Here is a 20,234-nt window from a genome sequence, read left to right as displayed (position 1 = left end):
GAAACAGAAATGGCAGAGCTTATGAGTTGAACAATGCGGTGGCCACGCCAGTGTGACTGCTCACGAAAATGAGTAACACTGGCAGAAATAATGGTCACAGTCGGGAGCCCTTTAATATTAACGCAAGTGTCCCGCACGCTTCAGTACAAAGAGTAAACAAATCAATGCGCCTGTACCATTCATTAACACAGAGCCACGCATAATTCATATTTAAACAGTCGGTTTTCTGCTTAATGTAAGTCGATATCACGATTTGATTTAAGTGTAATGAACTAACGTACCTTTGATTAATGCATCAAACTTTGACAAATTCCGTGACGTTCCGTGTTAAACTGTAAATTACATTTAGACTGCATCGCAGAAATCAAAAAGCCCTACATATGAGACATGCCGCCGTTTTACTGGCTGGTTGGTCCAGTCCAGTCTGAGATACTGCCAAACAGCGGACAAACTGTTAGCAAGTTTGTATTTCTTCTTCGCTGCTCTAAGTAGTGGTTGCTTGTGGCAACACAGCACTATTCCGTGTGTTTGCATTCTGAGCCGCGAAGAAGAACTGGCTTCCAATTTGCTAGCGGGAATAACTTATATCTAAAGAAAATTGTATCGGATCGGTACGTGGGTTCAAGTACTCGCCGATTCCGATGCTAGATTTTTTTTGTGGTATCGGCGGCATTTCCGATACTAGTATCGGAATCGGAACAACCTTAATGAAAAATTGGTCAGAGATGTGTAGGGGTTTGACTGCAAAGTTGTCTGAAATACAATTGCGTGTGTAAATGAGATCAAGTTGGTTGCCAGATTTATGAGTGTATGTAGTGATGATGCGTTTTAGATCAAATGAAGCTAGGAGTGGAAGTCTGCAGCATAGGGTTTGTCAAGGTGAATGTTAAAGTCCCCAAAGACTAGAAGTGCACTGCCATCCTCTAGAAAAGAGGACAGCAGCCCATCCAGCTCTTCTAAGAAGAAGCCAAGTTGACTAGGTGGGCGGTAAATTACCACAACATGGAGTTTGATAGGAGATATTACAGTGATTGTATGAGATTCAAATGAGTTATAATTGCATAGAGGAGAATGGGTTGAGTATTTCAACAAAAAAACAGGGATGTTTTAATCTAGCACTGACTAAATGCAAACAGAAACAAATAAGGTAACAATCGCTATAGAAAATACAGTATTTAAGTACTCACTTACGTGCTGTCGATTATATTTATATCATTTTTTTTTACCTTTGATACACAGCAATGTCCAACTGTCCTGAGTGCGTGCCCAGCCTTCGGCACGTTACCTGTGTACGAGCTCTGCCGTAGTATCAAAGAGTGTTGAATAATATAATAATATAGAATAGTATAGAATAATATAAATTCTTTGGTAGTATACGCAAAGGCCGAAAGTGGAAATTTGCTTGCGCAAACATAATCTTTTAGTTTTAGATCAGTTTGAACAATCAGGATAAGCGCAAGTAATTGCCATTTTGAAAAGCCACTATACCCACAATCTCTGTGCACTGTCTAAACAATGAGTGTCATATACATGCGGCAGATCGCTTCCGGTGTTTGTGTATACTACGCCAGAGCGCTTACACATGTAACGTGCTGGATGATGAGCTTGCACTCAGGACAGGTGGACATTGCTGTGTATCAAAGGTAATAAAAATCATATAAATACTGTTCAGTTTTTTCACAAAAACTGATAATTTCGTGTCTCAGGACATCAATGTATCATCACAAGCAGCAGGCTGTAATTTGGATTTGTCTGTGCAATTTTTATTTATTTTTTTGCTTTCAAAGATTTGGTGCCCATTCACTGCCATTATATGACTAACAAACTGCAACGGTTTGAGTTAAAAATCTTTGTTTGTGTTCTACTGAAGAAACTAAGTCACTTACAACTTGGATGCCCTGAGGGTAAGCAGATTTTAATTTTTAGGTGAACTATCCCTTTAATTATTTTGCACTTAACATGTCTTATATTCTCCACCTTTTTTTCCTGACCTGCTGACTTAATGAGCATTTTGGTGTCCAATGATCATGTCTTATCTTTGCAAATACTAGTATCGCATTAGTATTGCATCCTTTGCATGGGCATTTAATTATTTTCTGTCTTAATTACACCTGAATTTTAGGACTTTTTCACTTCTAGCCTTTCTAGACAATTATATATCACTTATAAATTATTAAATACAAAATGAATAATAGTTGTTAAGATTGATGTGGTTTGGAATTGGTAACAATATGATCAGAATTTTGCAGTTACTTAACTTGCGTATAAGTGACCCCAAAATATTCAGACCTGCTAGAATTACAGTACCTTCAATATCAATATGACAGTACCTTCAATATCTCTCCAGTAGCACAGCACCCTGCTTTCCTCTCTGTGCCGTCTGCTCCCAACTGTGGATAGCACAGGCTGAAATAAATTGATCAAATCTGCAGCATTTAGCTGCTGTGTGTTTTCCAAAAACAGTTCTTTGAACTGTGCTGGATGTGCTTGGATGGCCTCAGACAGTTTGAGTGTGTTCAGCCCTTCCATCAATCTGTAGAATAAAACATCCTATTCACTTTTTAAAATGTAAGGAGATATCCACACTCTTTTCTCTCATTATACAAATCACTTACTCTTGAAATGCAGTCTGTACACATCCTTCAACATACTGTTGTATGGAGTTGGTTACAAGACTGTCCCTCTCATCCATGTAATGTAACGCATTGTCCCCAGAACTGTAAGCGTCTCAGAAGCCTGAATAATTGCCTCTCTTGCTTGACCAATTGTATCTGCATTTGTTATCTAAGTAAAAAAACTTAGATACAACCTTTTTATGTCAATAATCGAAAACCCCTGTTTACCATAAATGTTAATTACTATGCATTTAATTTTAGTTTTTCATGTGATGATATGTTGCGATGTAGAATCAGCTGATCTAAAACAGATTTTTAAATTTTTAATCCCTCAATTAGTTGGCAACACTGACAATGTCCTTACATTTTGCAGTCTTGTTGGGCTGCGTTCTCCAATAATGTTGTCTCTTAGTGCGCTACGAAGACTCAAAAGGTACACCTTAACTACAGGTATACCTTTCCTACACGTGTTCGAACTATACCTTAAGATGTTGCTTTAGGTAAACCTTTTTAAGTGCGACCTTAGCAGGTGCTGTCCATGGTGGAGGTGCTGAATAGGTTGATATTGATGCCTTGATGATCGATTGTGCGCTCTTTCGTTCACAGCGGTATAGGTAAAGTATTGAGAAAACAATGTTGTAGTGGAACGCGCATTCCAGGGCCCCAGTTTATGGCAAGGGCCCCTTCCTGACCACAATAGTGGACAAAGGTTTGCTACATTTTTATTGGATCTTGGTGGACTAACATAAGCCAACTGTCCAACGCCATCAGATAAGGATGCCCGGACAACTGCCAGACACCTCATAGAGGACAAGAGACCTTTGGTACAAAACCCAGGAAGGACAGAACTTCCTATTGGTCAAGACGCAGTTTCTGCCCTTCACCCACCTTGAGACTGTTTCCTGAGGTTTGGTCCTGTGACGGCCATAAAACTTCCTTAGGATCTCCAGACGCAGCAGCAATGGGTGAAACAAAGAGAGATCACAAAGATCCATCCAAATCCATTCATAACTACGTTTTCAAACCTTGAACTGATGCGAACCATAACACACACATCTTATACTTATTTAGAGAAATAAGTATTCTCACGGACAGAAATGTGAGTGAACATCTTACACAAACTCAGCTGTTAATGGACAAATGAATGCATGCACGACAGTTCAATCTTTTCCCATCATGTTTGGACTTAATGTGTTCATTAAATGACCAAATGTTTTCTGATTGTGTTTTGGAAAGTGAGAAATGCACCAGTAAAACATTATTGACACTTTTCTAACTTTGTGTTTGGACTATGCAAATTACTTCCACAAGAGGAAAGAAGGGTGGGCTACCCCATGCCCCCCCAGCTCTGATGGAACCAGCCAATCACAGCATGGAAGTGGAGAAGTGCCAAACTGCAATCTCCTTCTCATCGGAAAAGTATAAAGGTATCTCTCCAAAAGACATTCCTTGTACTGAGTCTGACCTGCAAGGGTGAGACAATAACAGCTACACCTCCATTCTGAGTCTCCGGCACGTCCAGGGGACAGTAACAGATCAAACTTCTTTCTGAGTCTGAGTCCCGTAGGGGAAGGGACACTAACAGAGCAACAAAGTTCTGAGTCTGAAGCCCGGCAGGGTGAGACACTAACAGAGCACTAACAAAGTACTGAGTCTGAGTCCCATAGGGGAAAGACTAGACAGCTACACAAAGTTCTGAGTCTTCGGCAGAGAAACACATTTTCTCCCATCCGTTGAGACGCTAACAGATACCTCCATTCTGAGTCTGAGGCCCGCAAGTGTGAGACAATAGCAGATACTACAACTTTCTGAGCCTACTGTCCAGACGGACATAAACAGACGCTCCACGCTTCGAGTCTCCAGCTTTGAGGCAGCAGCAGATACAACCACATTCTGCCTGTGAGGAAAGAGATATTTTCCACGTTCAGAGTCTTCGTCCAGAGAGACAACAACAGATGCAGCATGTCCTGAGTCTCCATCCGAGGGAGACAAAGCAGGTGACCAAGTTCTGAGTCTCTAGCCCAGAGAGGCAGAAGACAAACAGACATTCCCAACAAGGTTAAGCTCCAGCGAGCAGACCTTCACTTCAGTTAACTTCGCTTGCGTGTTCCAAGCTAAGGGCCTTCAGCACCTACACCAGGGCCACATCTGCGTGTTCCAGATCTTAGGACCCCTTGATGCTCCAGGAGATCAGCATCCTACAGCGCTTCACATTCAAGGCTGTCGAAATGGATTACTGCTCCTTTTCCCACTGACTGCTCCCAGCACAACCAGTGGAAGAATTCACCGCCACCGGACTGCTCACTCACGTACGTAAATATCACTTCCAAACCTCTTCCAGAGACCTTGGCATTGTTGTGTATTATCAGTATATGATCGTTCTAATGTACATTCGATATTGTATAGCTGATTGATAACAAATAATAGCTAATTTATTTGTTTGATACATAATAAGGTACTTCACCTTATTTGTTTCAGAGTAGCAACAGTTTATCTTTCCATAGGATAACATAGCTCTGACATAGCAACACCCAACTGAATCATTTGCATTTTATGCATCTTATGCACTTTATTCCTTTTACATTTATGGTATTCTTTTAGTAGTTGTTGATTACTCTTGTCTATCTTTTGTTAATAAAATATATTTAATTACACTTGTGTCTTCCTTGTGTTGATAATACAGTGAGAGGTTCTACAAGTTAGATATCCCACCAATCTTTCTTATGTGATGTACTCATAACCACACATTAAGTGACATGTGATCCAAGAATCATAACATCATCTGTGATACGAGTACCCATCACTACACTATTTCGCCTTCCTAGTGGGCGAAAGCAGAACTCACTACATAATTGGCATCCCTGGCTGGGCCAAGTTAAAATGAGATGAGTCTCCTGTAAAATTCACTACAATGTTCTTTATAAAGAAGCATTTTAAAAATACTACAAACTGCATTTATGGGGCTCATTGAAATATGTACATGCACATTATTGGCGTAAATCGCTCATTTGTGTAATTGGATGATTTCCTCAATCCTCAATACTCAAGCGCAAACATGAGAGACATACCGACATTTACTATGTCGGAGAAAAAGACTGCAAAAAGAGATCGCCCAGCTTCACCGCTTCCGAAATGTCTATACTGCTGGATAAGTTGGTGTATTATTCGCTAGTTTCCACAACACGGTCTCCAAAAAAAAAAAAGAAATCTGGGAAAGCATAGCCATGAAATTGGCAGCGTCTGGTTCCTGCCCATCGAGACAGTGGGACGTGATCCCTAAAAAAAGGCACGATTTTGCCAGCACTTCCAAAGCGACAGGCGCAGCAGTCCGGAGAGACCGGGAAAGAACTGGTGGGGGACCCAACACACCCTCTTCCCCTGCCAGTAGTGACAGCGCTTCTTCAGCACCGGCGTCACCACACCTGGCCACACCTTCACTACCCTTGACTGAGGTAGCCCAGCACCAACAATCCAGCTCCAGAAGGCGTCCTTTAATCCGATGCGACTGCAGTGATGAGCTGGTGAAGCTAAATAAAGAGAAGCTACAACTTCTGCGGGGAATCGACCAAGGGCTACAAGAGGCAAACGACATCGCCCGAGCCATGCTGGAGGTGAAAAAGGCAAAGCTTCATATTATGGAAAAGCAGTACAGATCTGGCCATTTAAAATGCGCGCGGGAAGTAAAGTGGTCTCGCGTGACGCCGGTGTATTGCGAAGGATCCTAGAAAATGCTCTGATACTGCAAAGACATGATCAGTAGGGGGCAGTCATGTAACGCACTGGACTGGAGCAGGCTGAAAACTAAAAGGTACGGTTACCTGGAGGGGAGACCTTCGGTTCACTTATGTTTGTCGTGGCCACACATATGAATTCGTGGGAACATCATATTACTTTTTGTCATTGCCAGGAGATATTAATTCCTGGGAACGTCATATTAGGTCGAGGCCACAAGATCATTTTGTCGAGGTAACAACATCCTTATGTTTAATGCATAAACAAACCTGCGTGACGATTACCCAGGATTATCAGAGACAGGTTTATTAATATTTTTTATTTTGAGTTAAGAAATGTTTATATTAATTGTTATAGAAATTAATGCAATATTAAGTTATATATTAACAATAGGCAATGCTGTATATGCGAATGTCTGTGCGCGATGTAGACAGCATTCAAAAGTTTATCAAGAATATATTACATATAAGTACTTCAAATTAAATAGCCCTGCAAGAAACATTTTATGCATCCTTAAGTCTTATCCATTAATTGATCCTCTTTTTTTCTGTAATAAATGTATTATTCGTTTATATTCATTATGTCCCCCTTAATTTCGATCTCTTAACATTCCGAATCTAAATGATAAATGCTGACATGCCATTAAAGCTTTGATCATGCTATATGGCATATATTCATTTTTAGTCTAATTATAACCTATATAGTGTTTCATTGTCGAATGAATCATTCACGTTCCATTTGTAAATCGTATGGTCACACACGGGCATTAATACAATCATAAAGTCAAAACTTTATTGGCATAATTGTAGTTCACAATATTTGCTAAATATCTGCCAAATAGCATATACAGAAAGTTATTTAGGTTAAGCGATTCACAATAAAGAAAAAAGTAGATAGCTCTAAATCACTTATTATTTATTCTTATTATAGGTTATTATTATTTCAATACCTGGTTAGGGCTATTTATTTTTAACGCCTGACAATTATGCCAATAACGTTTTGACTTTTTGATCGTATTTATCCCTGTGTGTGACGATAAATGAGCATGTTTTCATTTACAAATGAAACTACGTGAATGATTCATTTCTCAGTAAAACAGTTTAATATTTATATAGTCTAGTCTATTAATTAGACTAAACAAAATAAAATAAGTTCAATTCATATTTTATATGTTCAATTCTTTAGTTAAGAGAAGGAATGTAGGCCTATTTTACTGTGTGACGATAAATTATTTCCAAATGAAACTACGTGAATGATTCACTCTTCAGTAATTTGTTAGACTAAATAAAATACAATATATGTTAAATTTAAGCTTTAAACTGCATTCCAGTAAAAACCCCAGTCATAGAACCTTTACAGTATCATTTACATTCAGAATGTTATGTAACGAGATCAAAATGAAGGAAAAAATAACGAATACAAACGAATAATACAAATATTATGGGAAAAAAAAGAAGGTCAGTCAATGGACAAGATTGTGAGATGAATGAAATGTTTCTTGCAGGGCTATTTAATTTGAACTGGCCAACATGTAATACATGTAAACACTTGTGAAAGCTGTCTACATTGCGCACAGACAGCATTAGCATATACAGCTTCGCCTGTATAATTATTTAATATTGTATTAATTTCTATAACAATTAATATAGGCTAACAATTTCTTAACTCAAAACGAAATATCTCAAATAATTCTGGGTTACTAATGTCACGCAGGTTGGTTTATTCATTAAACTCGTGGCCACGAGAAATGCATGTTGAGCAAAAATACATTTCACGAAAATAATATAAATATTACAAAACAAAGAAAACAAATGGAATGAGGGATAAGCTTTAAAGTTCACGTAAAAGCCAAATATTAAGCGGCGTCCTTCATGTTTTCTTTAATCAGCAAATACTTAACATTTTTGAATTATATTTAGCATCTGTTTTTATGACAATAAATTTTGAGTTTTTTTTTTTTTAGAAAAACGTCCGAACACCGGTCTCAAAAGTAGAAGCGAAAGTCTTGTTTCCACCAGCGCAGAATTTTTTTATTCACCGTAATTGATGGATGTCTAAAACAAAAATAAGGAGAATCCTAAAACATATATATTTCTTAAAATAATAACACCTGAACTTCATACACAACAATACGGCAACGACTTTACAACAGGACACATTATTTTATTTTAATTTTATTTTTTAGCTTGTACACCAATGGATTTCCGATGTCGGGATATTTCAGATTGCATCTCCACAGCTTAATCACTTTAGTATTAAACATACCGGTCAGGAGGCGGATCGGGTACAATATTTATTTTTTTTTATTCTGCGGTCCGAGTTGCGGTTGGGTTATTTGAAAACGGTCGGGTTCGGGTTGTTTATCCACTGACCCGTGTGTCAGGGCCGTGGCACTAATGTTTTGGAAAAAGTGGAGCGTGTGAGGAAAGCTTTCCCCTTCTCCCTGGCATGCATTTGAATGCTGAATTCGAAATGCAACTGAATGCAGTCGGAATCCGCCCCCAGCACCCCCAAAATAGTCTCCAAATGTTGATTACAACAAGGCAACAGACAGCATTCAACACCCCACCCACCCCCACTCTGCCATTCATAAACATTTCGCTCTTTATACTGAATGCCGCTTAACGCTGATGCCTCATTAACGGCTACTTTTCAGAAAACTGAGGAAAAAATAAATAAAAAATACACTTCCCTTTGGTTTCCCAGAACAGACTTAAGCCTAGTTCCAGGCTAAAATGATGTAAATCGGAGCTGTTTAAAGAGGAATAAAATAAAAAAATAAAAACTTTTACTGATCGTTGGTCGGAGTACCCGCAGTTCGTGACTGGGAGAAGAACTACTTTTCCACTTTAAAAAAAAAAAGAAAAAGAAAAAAAGGTGAAAAAAAAATTGCATAACTCACTCGAGCACTTTTGATACTTAACAATTGTTGTATTCGTTGTCAGTCATATAGGCTAAGCTTTATTGTTTTGAAAAGTGAGCCTTCTGTTTATTTGTCTAAATTATTTTCTATATTAGGATATAATACTAGGCTATAGTATTTATGGACATTAGGCCAAATCTACATGGGTTTCTTCCCTTTCACTTCAATTAGTTTTTAAGAAAAAAAAAATGCATGGGCAGAGCGTCATCATAATGTACAGCATCAAAAATGTAAGAACAAATCTAAAGACAACAACAATAATAATAATAATAATAATAATAATAATAACAATAATAATAATAAAATTAATTATTAACACTCTTAAAAGTACAGTATAGTGCTCAGATACACTTAAGGTAGGTGACCTAACCCTAGTTGATACTTTATTTCAACTTTTCAATTATTTCATTAATTAACAAATAAACAAATGCCTTTCCGATGTGATATAAGTGAAAAGGGAGACGATTTCGAAAATGATTTCACCAAAAGGCGGATGCGAACTCGGGTCTCCCGCGTCAAAGACGATATGTTACTCGTATTATCACTTACGCCACTGAAAATGTTGCAGAACGGCCGTCTTTTGTAATATTTGTAAACATGGAGTATTTGCATTGTGTAAAAACATTAAATAAAAGGCACCAGACTACAGAAAATGGCATATACTCAAGTATTTATTTTCTGGGGGAGGACCCACCCACATTTATTTTGCTTCCGACGCCCATGCTTGATGATGAAGTATAGTCTATAGGATATAACAATAAAGTGCTTTTCCAATCCCGATTCCACAAGGTTTTATTCCGCATCCACCCGCTCCCGCTATATTAACTATATTATTCATCCGCTGCCCTCTTAGAATAAATTTCTAAGCACCAAAATCGCAAAACAAATCAAAATAATAATAGTAATAATACTAATAAATAAATTAATTAATTTTTAACTCTATAAAAACTGTAGTTTATATTTATACTCTCCATTTCTATTCCTCTCTACTCAAATTAATTGTCAGTGTATCTAAAATTGTGTATCTTAGAAAAAGAAAAAGAGGAACTACCTCTTAAACATGCATATCTTAATTTGATGTTGCTTTAAAACGCTGAAATATATAATGTATTTTATTCTGAAGGTGAAAGTTGTCGAGTTATTCAACTGCCCGCGGCGCCTTCAGGATCACGTTTTTTCCCCCTTTAATTAAGTGGATACAGCTTACAATACTCGTTCAAGAGTAAGGGATTGCTCAAAACTGCTGTTTTACATATTTCTGTTATTTGTGTACAATCACAATGAAAAAACAGATGTGTATGCTATTTGTAAAAAAAAAAAAAATGTAAACAAGATTCTGGTTTAAGGGCGCATCACAGAAATTGCCTACAATTCTGCATATAGGCTTGCTACTTATTAATTTTATTTTATTTCGTTTTGTTAAATTATTATTCATTAAGAAATTTATATTTCGCATATGGGCATTTTTATTTATTTTACATACAGCTTTTTTGGGTTTTCTCTGTGCATAAGATCTGCGCGTGACGTTCTGATGTTTCTGCTGCTTTTTGCTTGTGTACAATTAACCCCTCAAAACGAATTTAGCTGTTATTAATGTGTCACAGCCATGTTTCAATTTAAATTTAAATGTAATTTAACACAATCTTGTCGTTAATAATAACTAAACGCGTCAGTTGTCGTTTGAAAAAAAAAAAACAGAAATTAACATTTCTATTTTCAATGCAGTCTAATAAAAGTTCGTCAGGAAAAAAAATAAAAGAAAATAATAATAAAACTGCTCCTGCTTATGAATAAATTTTTGCTTGATGATGAAGAATCTAAATAGTCTATAGGACATAACAAAGTGCTTTTCCAGTCCCGCTTCCACAAGGTTTTATTCCGCATCCACCCGCTCCGCGCTATATTAACTATATTATTCGCCCGCCCGCTGCCCGCTTAGAATAAATTTCTAAGCACCATAATCGCAAAAATACTGTAGTTTATATTTATCCTTCCCATTTCTATCTGTCTCTACTCAAATTAATTGTCAGTGTATCTAAAATTGTGTATCTTAGAAAAAGAAAAAGACGAACTACCTCTTAAACATGCATATCTTAATTTGATGTTGCTTTAAAACACTTAAATATATAATGTATGTTATTGTGAAGGTGAAAGTTGTCGAGTTATTTAACTGCCTGCGGTGCCGTCAGGATCACTTGGTTTTTTTCCCCTTAATAAAGTGGATACAGCTTACAATACTCGTTCAAGAGTACGGCATTGCTCAAAACTATGCTATTTTACATATTTATGTTATTTGTGTACAATCACAATTAAAAAACAAAAACAAAAAAAAAACAGATGTGTAGGCTATTTGTAAAAAAAAAAAAATAATGGAAACAAGATGCTGGTTTAAGGGCGCATCACAGAAATTGCCTAAAATTCTGCATACAGGCTTGGTACTTATTAATTTGTTAAATTATTATTCATTCAGAAAAGAAAAACATATATTTCTTATATGGGCCTATATTATTTATTATTATATATAGGTTTATTGGGTTTTTCTCTGTGCATAAGCTCTGCGCGTGAGGTTCTGATGTTTATGCTGCTTCTTGCTTGTGTATAATTAATCCCTGAAAACGAATTTAGCGGTTTACGTCAGTTGTCGGTTTGGAAAAATAAAATAACCGAAATTAACATTTCTATTTCCGATGCAGTCTAATAAATGTTCGTCAGGAAAACAAAGAAAGAAAACAAAATAACAATACAACTGCACCTGCTTATGAATAGGCTATCTTTTTGCTATTGGTTTGAACCATAATTTCAGGAAAGAGGAATCATTGAACTATTGTACTGGTATTTGTGACCAACGCCCCCTAGAGCTGGCCATGGTGTTTGGCTACAGAATGTTGTTCCTTGCGCCTCCTGGTGGATATTATATGAAGTGCAACAACGTTGTAAAAAAATCAAAAAAAGCAGCTGCGGTAGGACGCGTGCCCACGCGTGCCGAATTGCAGGCTGCCGCGTGAAAATAGACGCATTTTTAATGGCCAGATCTGTATGTACCTTCAATGACTGCTCAGAAAAATACACATTTACAATTTGCACAAAACCCAAACCATTCCAGAAGCATATTAATATCCATGTTGTGTGATTAGGTGATGTGACCAACAAGGATGTAGAATTTAAATTCAGAAAAGCCACATGCAGGCTATATTCAACACTTACCCATTTGATGTCCACTTGTACACACATTGTGGTCTACAAATTCTGGCAGCACATTTGAAAAACTCATCCCAAGTCACATTGCATCTCAAATGAAGAATCATGTCACATATCCCCAACCAAAACAAAAGAATCCTTTATTATGCCCTCGTTCTCCCTGGAAAAGGAAAAGATAAGCCACCCCTTCCTGTGTCCGAGTTGATATCAACTTAGCACTTCATAACAACTCTCACATTCTGGCAGATGGAAACACTAAGACAACTGAGCCAGATAACAACACGAAAGGTCCACCAGGTTAAATACAATGTTGTATCACTGTTATGGTTGTGTATGTATATATATATATATATATATATATATATATATATATATATATATATATATATATATATATATAATTTTTATTTTGTCTTATTTTTGTTTTTCTTTCTCTATTTGAAGATTTTAATATGAAAAGGCTTGAGGACATTCTGTGGGATTCAGAGGGCATTGATGGGGATGATTTTGCTCAAAAGACAACACTGTCCAGTTGGTGTCAAAGACAAAAAGAGGCTCAACAATGTTGGCAACAGGCAAGGCCACAAAATCTTGCCAACTTGTTGACAGCTGAGAACATCATCCAGACATGTAAACACTGTCACGTGAGAGAAGCTGATTTGTGTCTTCAGAGTGGAGGCAGCTTGGGAGATGGAATTAGGAGGATGCTGAAAAAAATTGGAGATAATTCCCTATGGGGATACTATAGTTACAAAGGGAGAAAGGCAAAACATAAATTTCAGCAGCTCCTCATCAACGTCATCATACGTAAGTTTGACTAATAATGTGTTTAATTCAAGATCAGGTGAGTGCATTATGAAAATAAATTCTGTATGTTATAAACAGCCAGCCAAAAAAGCACATTTATTAATCTTAAGCCCTATTCGAACAGTAATTGTTTCTCATATGGACATCTGCAAAAACAAATTTACATATGACAAATGTGTATCCTGACTCGCAATCTCCTCTTTGGATGAACCTTATGTGTGAAATGCATCTTTACGAAAAATCTTTATGAAACAGTTTTTTTTGTTTTCGATTTGTTTTATTTCGTTAAGAAATAATTTGAAGCTTTCTTTACACACACACACACACACACACACTCTCACTCTATTAAACACAATAGTATGTATATGTACATTTAATTTTATCTTGTTTAATACAGACAGACATCAAGTACTGCAGACTCAACCTCAATGTCCCTGTTCTTGGGAGGTTCTTTGATGGAGGGGATACAAAAGCAGACTTTCAAGTGAGAGGATGCCTGCCTGATCCATCATTTGCAAGATAACAATACAAAATATAAATTATTATGTCTCTAGTCATGTTAAATAACAATATGGCAACATACACTTGTATAAATAGATATAAAATTACTGAATCTTCAGAAAAATACTGCAATGAAAAATATGTTTTACCTCCTCAATTATCATAAAGATCTATAGTAACATAAAACGTTTAAACATGTATGTATAAACGGATGTACTAACTTAATTCAATTAATGTCTAACATTACTTATGGAATTATGTGATGTAATGCTAGCAAAACATCTGATAGCTCTAAACAGCTTAAGCATAACATTACATTACAAACTCTGTATGTACTCTGTATCAGTATGTTACTTACTCCGTATCTTATATGGCTAAGTTATCAGGCTAGTTTCGCTCAGAAAATCAGATAACATAAATAACTACATGATGTAATTTAACAACATTTACCATTTCCATCCATTGTCAGCATTTCTGCATTCTCTGTATCCGGCTTCCATGTCGCTGTATTGCTCTTTTTTCACCTTGCAGCTAACATAAGCTTTCGGCGTAAACGCCGCTGAGCCTCAATCTTCGCATCTTGGTTTCACTGCTTCATCTTCCACCAAGAAAACACCGGAGCAAACAAACAGCCGCTTTGGTTCTCTCCATTTTGATCGTTCGATGATCACACTATGGTGGCCTACCTGACTTATTTTCAGTCCTCCTGCAGAAAGGGGAGGGGTTTCATGACGTTTGATCCAAGGAGGTGTGTAAAGGGCGGGCCTTAGGTTTGCGCAGCGAGGCTATTGGCTCGATAGTGGAAACGCAGCTTACTTTTGGCCTTGGTGCTTGCGACTCGAGGCCATTGGCCCCACCCGGCAAGGTCTTAGCACTGGCTCGCACTGCCCAACAGTGGAAAAGCGGCTATGGAAATCTTATCGTCCACATAAGACTTCACACTGGAGAAAAGCCTTTCATCTGCTCTCAGTGTGGAAAGAGTTTCAATCAAAAAAGATACCTTGAAGTTCACATAAGAATTCACATTGGAGAGAAGTTTCTACCAAAAAGGTAACCTTAAATACCACATGAACATTTACTCAAGAGGGGAGATTAAGTGTCATCAGTTTGGATGAGTTTTACAGACAAGAAAAAAACTAGGAATTCATGCACGGATATTGGAGAAAGGCCTGTCATGTGCCATCAGTGGAAATACTTCCAAAAAACAACGCAAATCTCGAGTTTCATATTGGCTGGATGATGGCATACCATCTTCCGTAGAGGTGCTTTACAACTGAATCACATCTTGCAACATTGACATTGGTACCCAACTGAATTCAATCAACACCAAACTTGTTCTAGTTGAATAGCTACATTACATAGAACTGTTAACAGCTGAATGGATGTCATTTCAAACTGATCAACTTCACAGTTATTGATCTGAACTGACTTGAGCTGAATAATGACACTCTTGTCTTTTAGACGTGCTTTACAGCAGTATCTGTATTGCCTCCATTGATTCTTTAATTTTCCTGTTTATCATTGTGAAGTGATTTGACACAATCTGTATTATATAAAGCACTATGGAAATAATAAGCTGACCTGACATAAAAGTTCAAGCTAGAGGGAATTATTTCACCAGCCCTCAAGACCCTGATATACTCAGTTATTTTTTATTTTTCTCTTGGGGGTAAAAAGAATAGCCCTGCAGAGTTTAGCTCTGACCATTATTAAACGCACCAGATCCAGCTAATCAGGTCCTTCAGTGTTATTAAAAACAGCAGATATTGCTTCTTCATCTTTATCCTACCAAACCTTCAGACCAACAGACAGCAATCACATTGTGACAAACTTTGTTGCAGGAGGCTCCAGTAATAAAATGTGTCCTTCCAAAACTGGTGTTGATGTCTCAGTATATAAAGAACATTGATGAAAAAATCAGGTATATTTTCAACAAAATTAGCATTGATTAGCATTGGTTTCTTTTAGCATTGATGGGTTACCTATTTTCAAGTTCATAAACCTCACAATGTGGCCACTTCAGTGTGCTCTCATCAAGTGGAGCAAAGAAACCAGAGAATTTCCATTGTTTGCATGATTTCATAAAGGAGCTGCAAGAATTGATGGACACTTAAATATTTTAAAATATAAAAATATAAAATATAAAATAAGAATAGGCCTACAGGGAATCCATGAGTCATTAATAAATAATTACCACATCATTCTCTGGGAATTACTTAGAACCTGGAACAGTATTCTAAAATGAAAACATAGCAAGCTAATTCTACTTTAATAAGAACATTTACATTTATTTGAATTTGTTGATAACATTTTCAATACATTTTTGGTCTATTTTCACACAACAAAACCAATGAAAGGTGAACACTGTCTTAAAGAAAACCTGAATACATGAATTACTAGAAACTTATTAAATATAACAACAGGTAAGATGACAGCAATTATTGTGTATGCCTGAACTTCAACCTCTTTAATATTTCTCTAACACATGTAACTCAAGTAACTTTTGTTTCTGATAAAGGTCGATAAGCATGCCATTCTTCTTTTTTTCCTCAATGATGCTTCAAAGTGGCCCAACTGCACACATTTCTTTGCAATGTTTGGACAACTCTGACAGTTTCTGTCCTCTATGGAACTTTTCACGCAATGTCTTGTAGGCTTCAGCGTTACAAGCTTCTAGCTCTGCGATCACTGCAGTATCTACATTTGTTTTGCGGTCCACCCCACACTAGTGGTATGCCAGCATTTTGTCCATTCCTTGTTGCAAGTATTGCAAGGCCCTTTTTATATCGGTGTATTGCATCTTCTGGTAGAAACACTGTAAAAGATCAAAGATGATCTGTATTTAACTCCAGTAAGACAATTTCATATATGAAGAGTTCATATGCAAAAGCCTCTAATTGTGAGTGACATGTTTTATAGTAAAGATACTATAGAGGAATAAAACATCATCAGCATGCACTACTGGTAAACACAAAAGCATGATGAATCGCACTGTGGAATGTGTTTCAGTTTAAAATTTTAGTGCTGTATCCTATTGATTAAGCACCATTTCATGTTACATTTTTATTGGCTGGTCAGTAGACGTAGGCCTTAGCAGAAAAAACAGTAACTAAGTTTTCACCCAGTTTTTGCGCCGTTTTGTTATCAACAGAGAATATGCATAATTTTTTTTTTTTTTTTTTTTGCAGATAAAATGGTGAACGTGATCATCATCATTTACATCATCCCTGAAAAAAGAATTGTTGCATAAGTTTTGGTGTATCGCAAAAAGAAAAGTTGCCCTTGAGCTGTTTCCATTCATAATTTCACCTATTGTGCAAAAACCTAGTAGCCTGTTCTTCATCCATTTGAAAAAAACCTTAATATGCATGTGTTTATTTAATTGCAGCTTATAGGCTTACATAAAATTATTTTTATTAACAAGCGTAATTTTTTTTCGTACTAGGCCTACAGACTATTTGGATACTTTCATAAACAGGTGTAGTTGCTTTATTATTATTTTTCTGATTAACTTTCATTGGAGTGTATTGGAAATAAGAATGTTAATTTTGGTTATTTAATTTCTCCTGACAATTGACAGTTGTTAAGCCATTATTAACCATTAACCAACATTATTGTTTTAAATTACAATTAAATTATGTGGCTGTGACTCATGAAAATACCTTCATTTATTTTCAGGGATTAATTTTATACACGCAAAAAGCAGTAGAACATGAGGATTTACATGGTCACATCACACACCTGCAGCGCTTCTGCCAATGGAGAAAAGCAAAATAAAGCTATATATAAAATAAATAAATATACGGAAGTCCTAAGAGGCCATGCATTGTTATTTTTTTCTTCTCGTTTTGTTGTGATCACGACATAATTTTCTCGTGATCTCGACATAACAGTTGTTTTGTCGTTATCATGACTTATTTTTCTCGTTATCACGACATAACAAAGTTGTTTTCTCGTTATCATGACTTATTTTTCTCGTTATCACGACATAACAAAAGTTGTTTTCTCGTGATCATGACTTATTTTTCTCGTTATCACGACATAACAAAGTTGTTTTCTCGTTATCATGAGTTATTTTTCTCGTTATCACGACATAACAAAGTTGTTTTCTCGTTATCATGACTTATTTTTCTCGTTATCACGACATAACAAAGTTGTTTTCTCGTTATCATGACTTATTTTTCTCGTTATCACGACATAACAAAAGTTGTTTTCTCGTGATCATGACTTATTTTTCTCGTTATCACGACATAACAAAAGTTGTTTTCTCGTTATCATGACTTATTTTTCTCGTTATCACGACATAACAAAAGTTGTTTTCTCGTGATCATGACTTATTTTTCTCGTTATCACGACATAACAAAGTTGTTTTCTCGTTATCATGAGTTATTTTTCTCGTTATCACGACATAACAAAGTTGTTTTCTCGTTATCATGACTTATTTTTCTCGTTATCACGACATAACAAAGTTGTTTTCTCGTTATCATGACTTATTTTTCTCGTTATCACGACATAACAAAAGTTGTTTTCTCGTGATCATGACTTATTTTTCTCGTTATCACGACATAACAAAAGTTGTTTTGTCGTGATCATGAGTTATTTTTCTCGTTATCACGACATAGCAAAGTTGTTTTGTCGTGATCATGAGTTATTTTTCTCGTTATCACGACATAACAAAAGTTGTTTTGTCGTGATCACGACTTATTTTTCTCGTTATCACGACATAACAAAGTTGTTTTCTCGTGATCACGAGTTATTTTTCTCGTTATCACGACATAACAAAGTTGTTTTGTCGTGATCACGAGTTATTTTTCTCGTTATCACGACATAACAAAGTTGTTTTGTCGTGATCATGAGTTATTTTTCTCGTTATCACGACATAGCAAAGTTGTTTTGTCGTGATCATGACTTATTTTTCTCGTTATCACGACATAACAAAGTTGTTTTGTCGTGATCATGACTTATTTTTCTCGTTATCACGACATAACAAAAGTTGTTTTGTCGTGATCATGAGTTATTTTTCTCGTTATCACGACATAGCAAAGTTGTTTTGTCGTGATCATGACTTATTTTTCTCGTTATCACGACATAACAAAGTTGTTTTGTCGTGATCATGACTTATTTTTCTCGTTATCACGACATAACAAAGTTGTTTTGTCGTGATCATGACTTATTTTTCTTGTTATCACGACATAACAAAGTTGTTTTCTCGTTATCACGACTTAATAGGCTATTCGGCATAAGAACAGATGCGCAGCATCATCACAGCATAATGGATAATCGTATTCGCTTTTACTTTGATCAGGGACTCACTCAACCTGAAATAGATCTGTGTCTATCGGTAATTGACAACTTTCACATTAGTGTTCGACACTTAAGGAGGCGGCTGTCGGGTCTTTAACTTTATCATCGAAGACACTATAGCGACCCTGAACGTGTGGTCAATTTCATTGCCAGTCAAACTGATGGACCGGGACGTCTGCATGGCTACCGAATGATGCATGAAAGATGCCGTTTAAATGGTTTGCGGCTGACCAGATCAATAGTTAGAGAGGTACAGATAAGTCTGGATCCATTAGGTGTGAAGGAAAGAAGAGGGAGAAGGTTGTGGAGGAGACATTATAGAGTGCCAGGCCCTAACTATCTATGGCACTTGGACTCTTACGACAAACTAAAGCCGTATGTGTAACGCCAGGCCAGCAGAGGGAGCCCTTACTCACACTGACTGTTGCAGCTCCCTCTGCTGCCTCGTTGGTTACTTCCTGTTTGGTTGGACATTTAAGCAGGGCCTTTTGCAAACAGGCCCTGCGAAGTATTGTTTTGCTGTTGCGGACTCTACCAAGCGTTTATCTTGTTTCATTGCCTTGTCTTGTTATTTCCACGGTTTTGTTTCACGGTCATAGTTTTGTTTTCATTGCCATAGTTTTGTTTCTTAGCCATAGTTTTGCCTTGTTTCACTGTTTTGTTATTTTGCTACTTTGGACTGCTCACTTGGATTTTGACCCACGCCTGTATTACTGGATTACGCTTTTGTCTTGCCCTGGATGTTATTGTTTGCTGGTGTTTGACCCTGCCTTTCTTGACTGATCTGCTTAATAAAGCCTGCATTTGGATCTTACACGCTTCCCAGAGTCCTCGCGTTACAGTATGGCATAGCAGTTAACGGCTGCATTGATGGTTTTTCACGCCACATCATCTGGATGCAAGCCTACTTCACAAATAACAATCCCAGAGTAATTGCTGGGTATTATTTCCGCGCTGTTGCTGAAAGAAGGGGTTGCCCTCAAATAATCCGATCCGATTTTGGTACCGAAAATGTCCATGTGAACAGGTTACAAGAGTTTCTTCGTGAAGACTCGGCGGGAACTGTGCATTCACCATGTGTCTTTCAAGGAACAAGCCAAGCAAACCAGAGAATAGCAAGTTGGTGGGGTATTTACAGATGACAAAATGCAGAT

The 20,234-nt window shown here is 36.9% G+C and overlaps 1 pseudogene; it reads left to right on the top strand.

Annotated features, from left to right (window-relative positions):
- The window catches only part of LOC141323394 (uncharacterized), a 72,666-nt pseudogene that overhangs the window by 14,135 nt on the left and 38,297 nt on the right, over nucleotides 1-20,234 (top strand).

Source organism: Garra rufa, chromosome 1 (assembly GCF_049309525.1).
Source record: "Garra rufa chromosome 1, GarRuf1.0, whole genome shotgun sequence".
Taxonomy (NCBI): Eukaryota; Metazoa; Chordata; class Actinopteri; order Cypriniformes; family Cyprinidae; genus Garra; species Garra rufa.
This window is presented reverse-complemented; position numbering and strand designations above follow the sequence as displayed.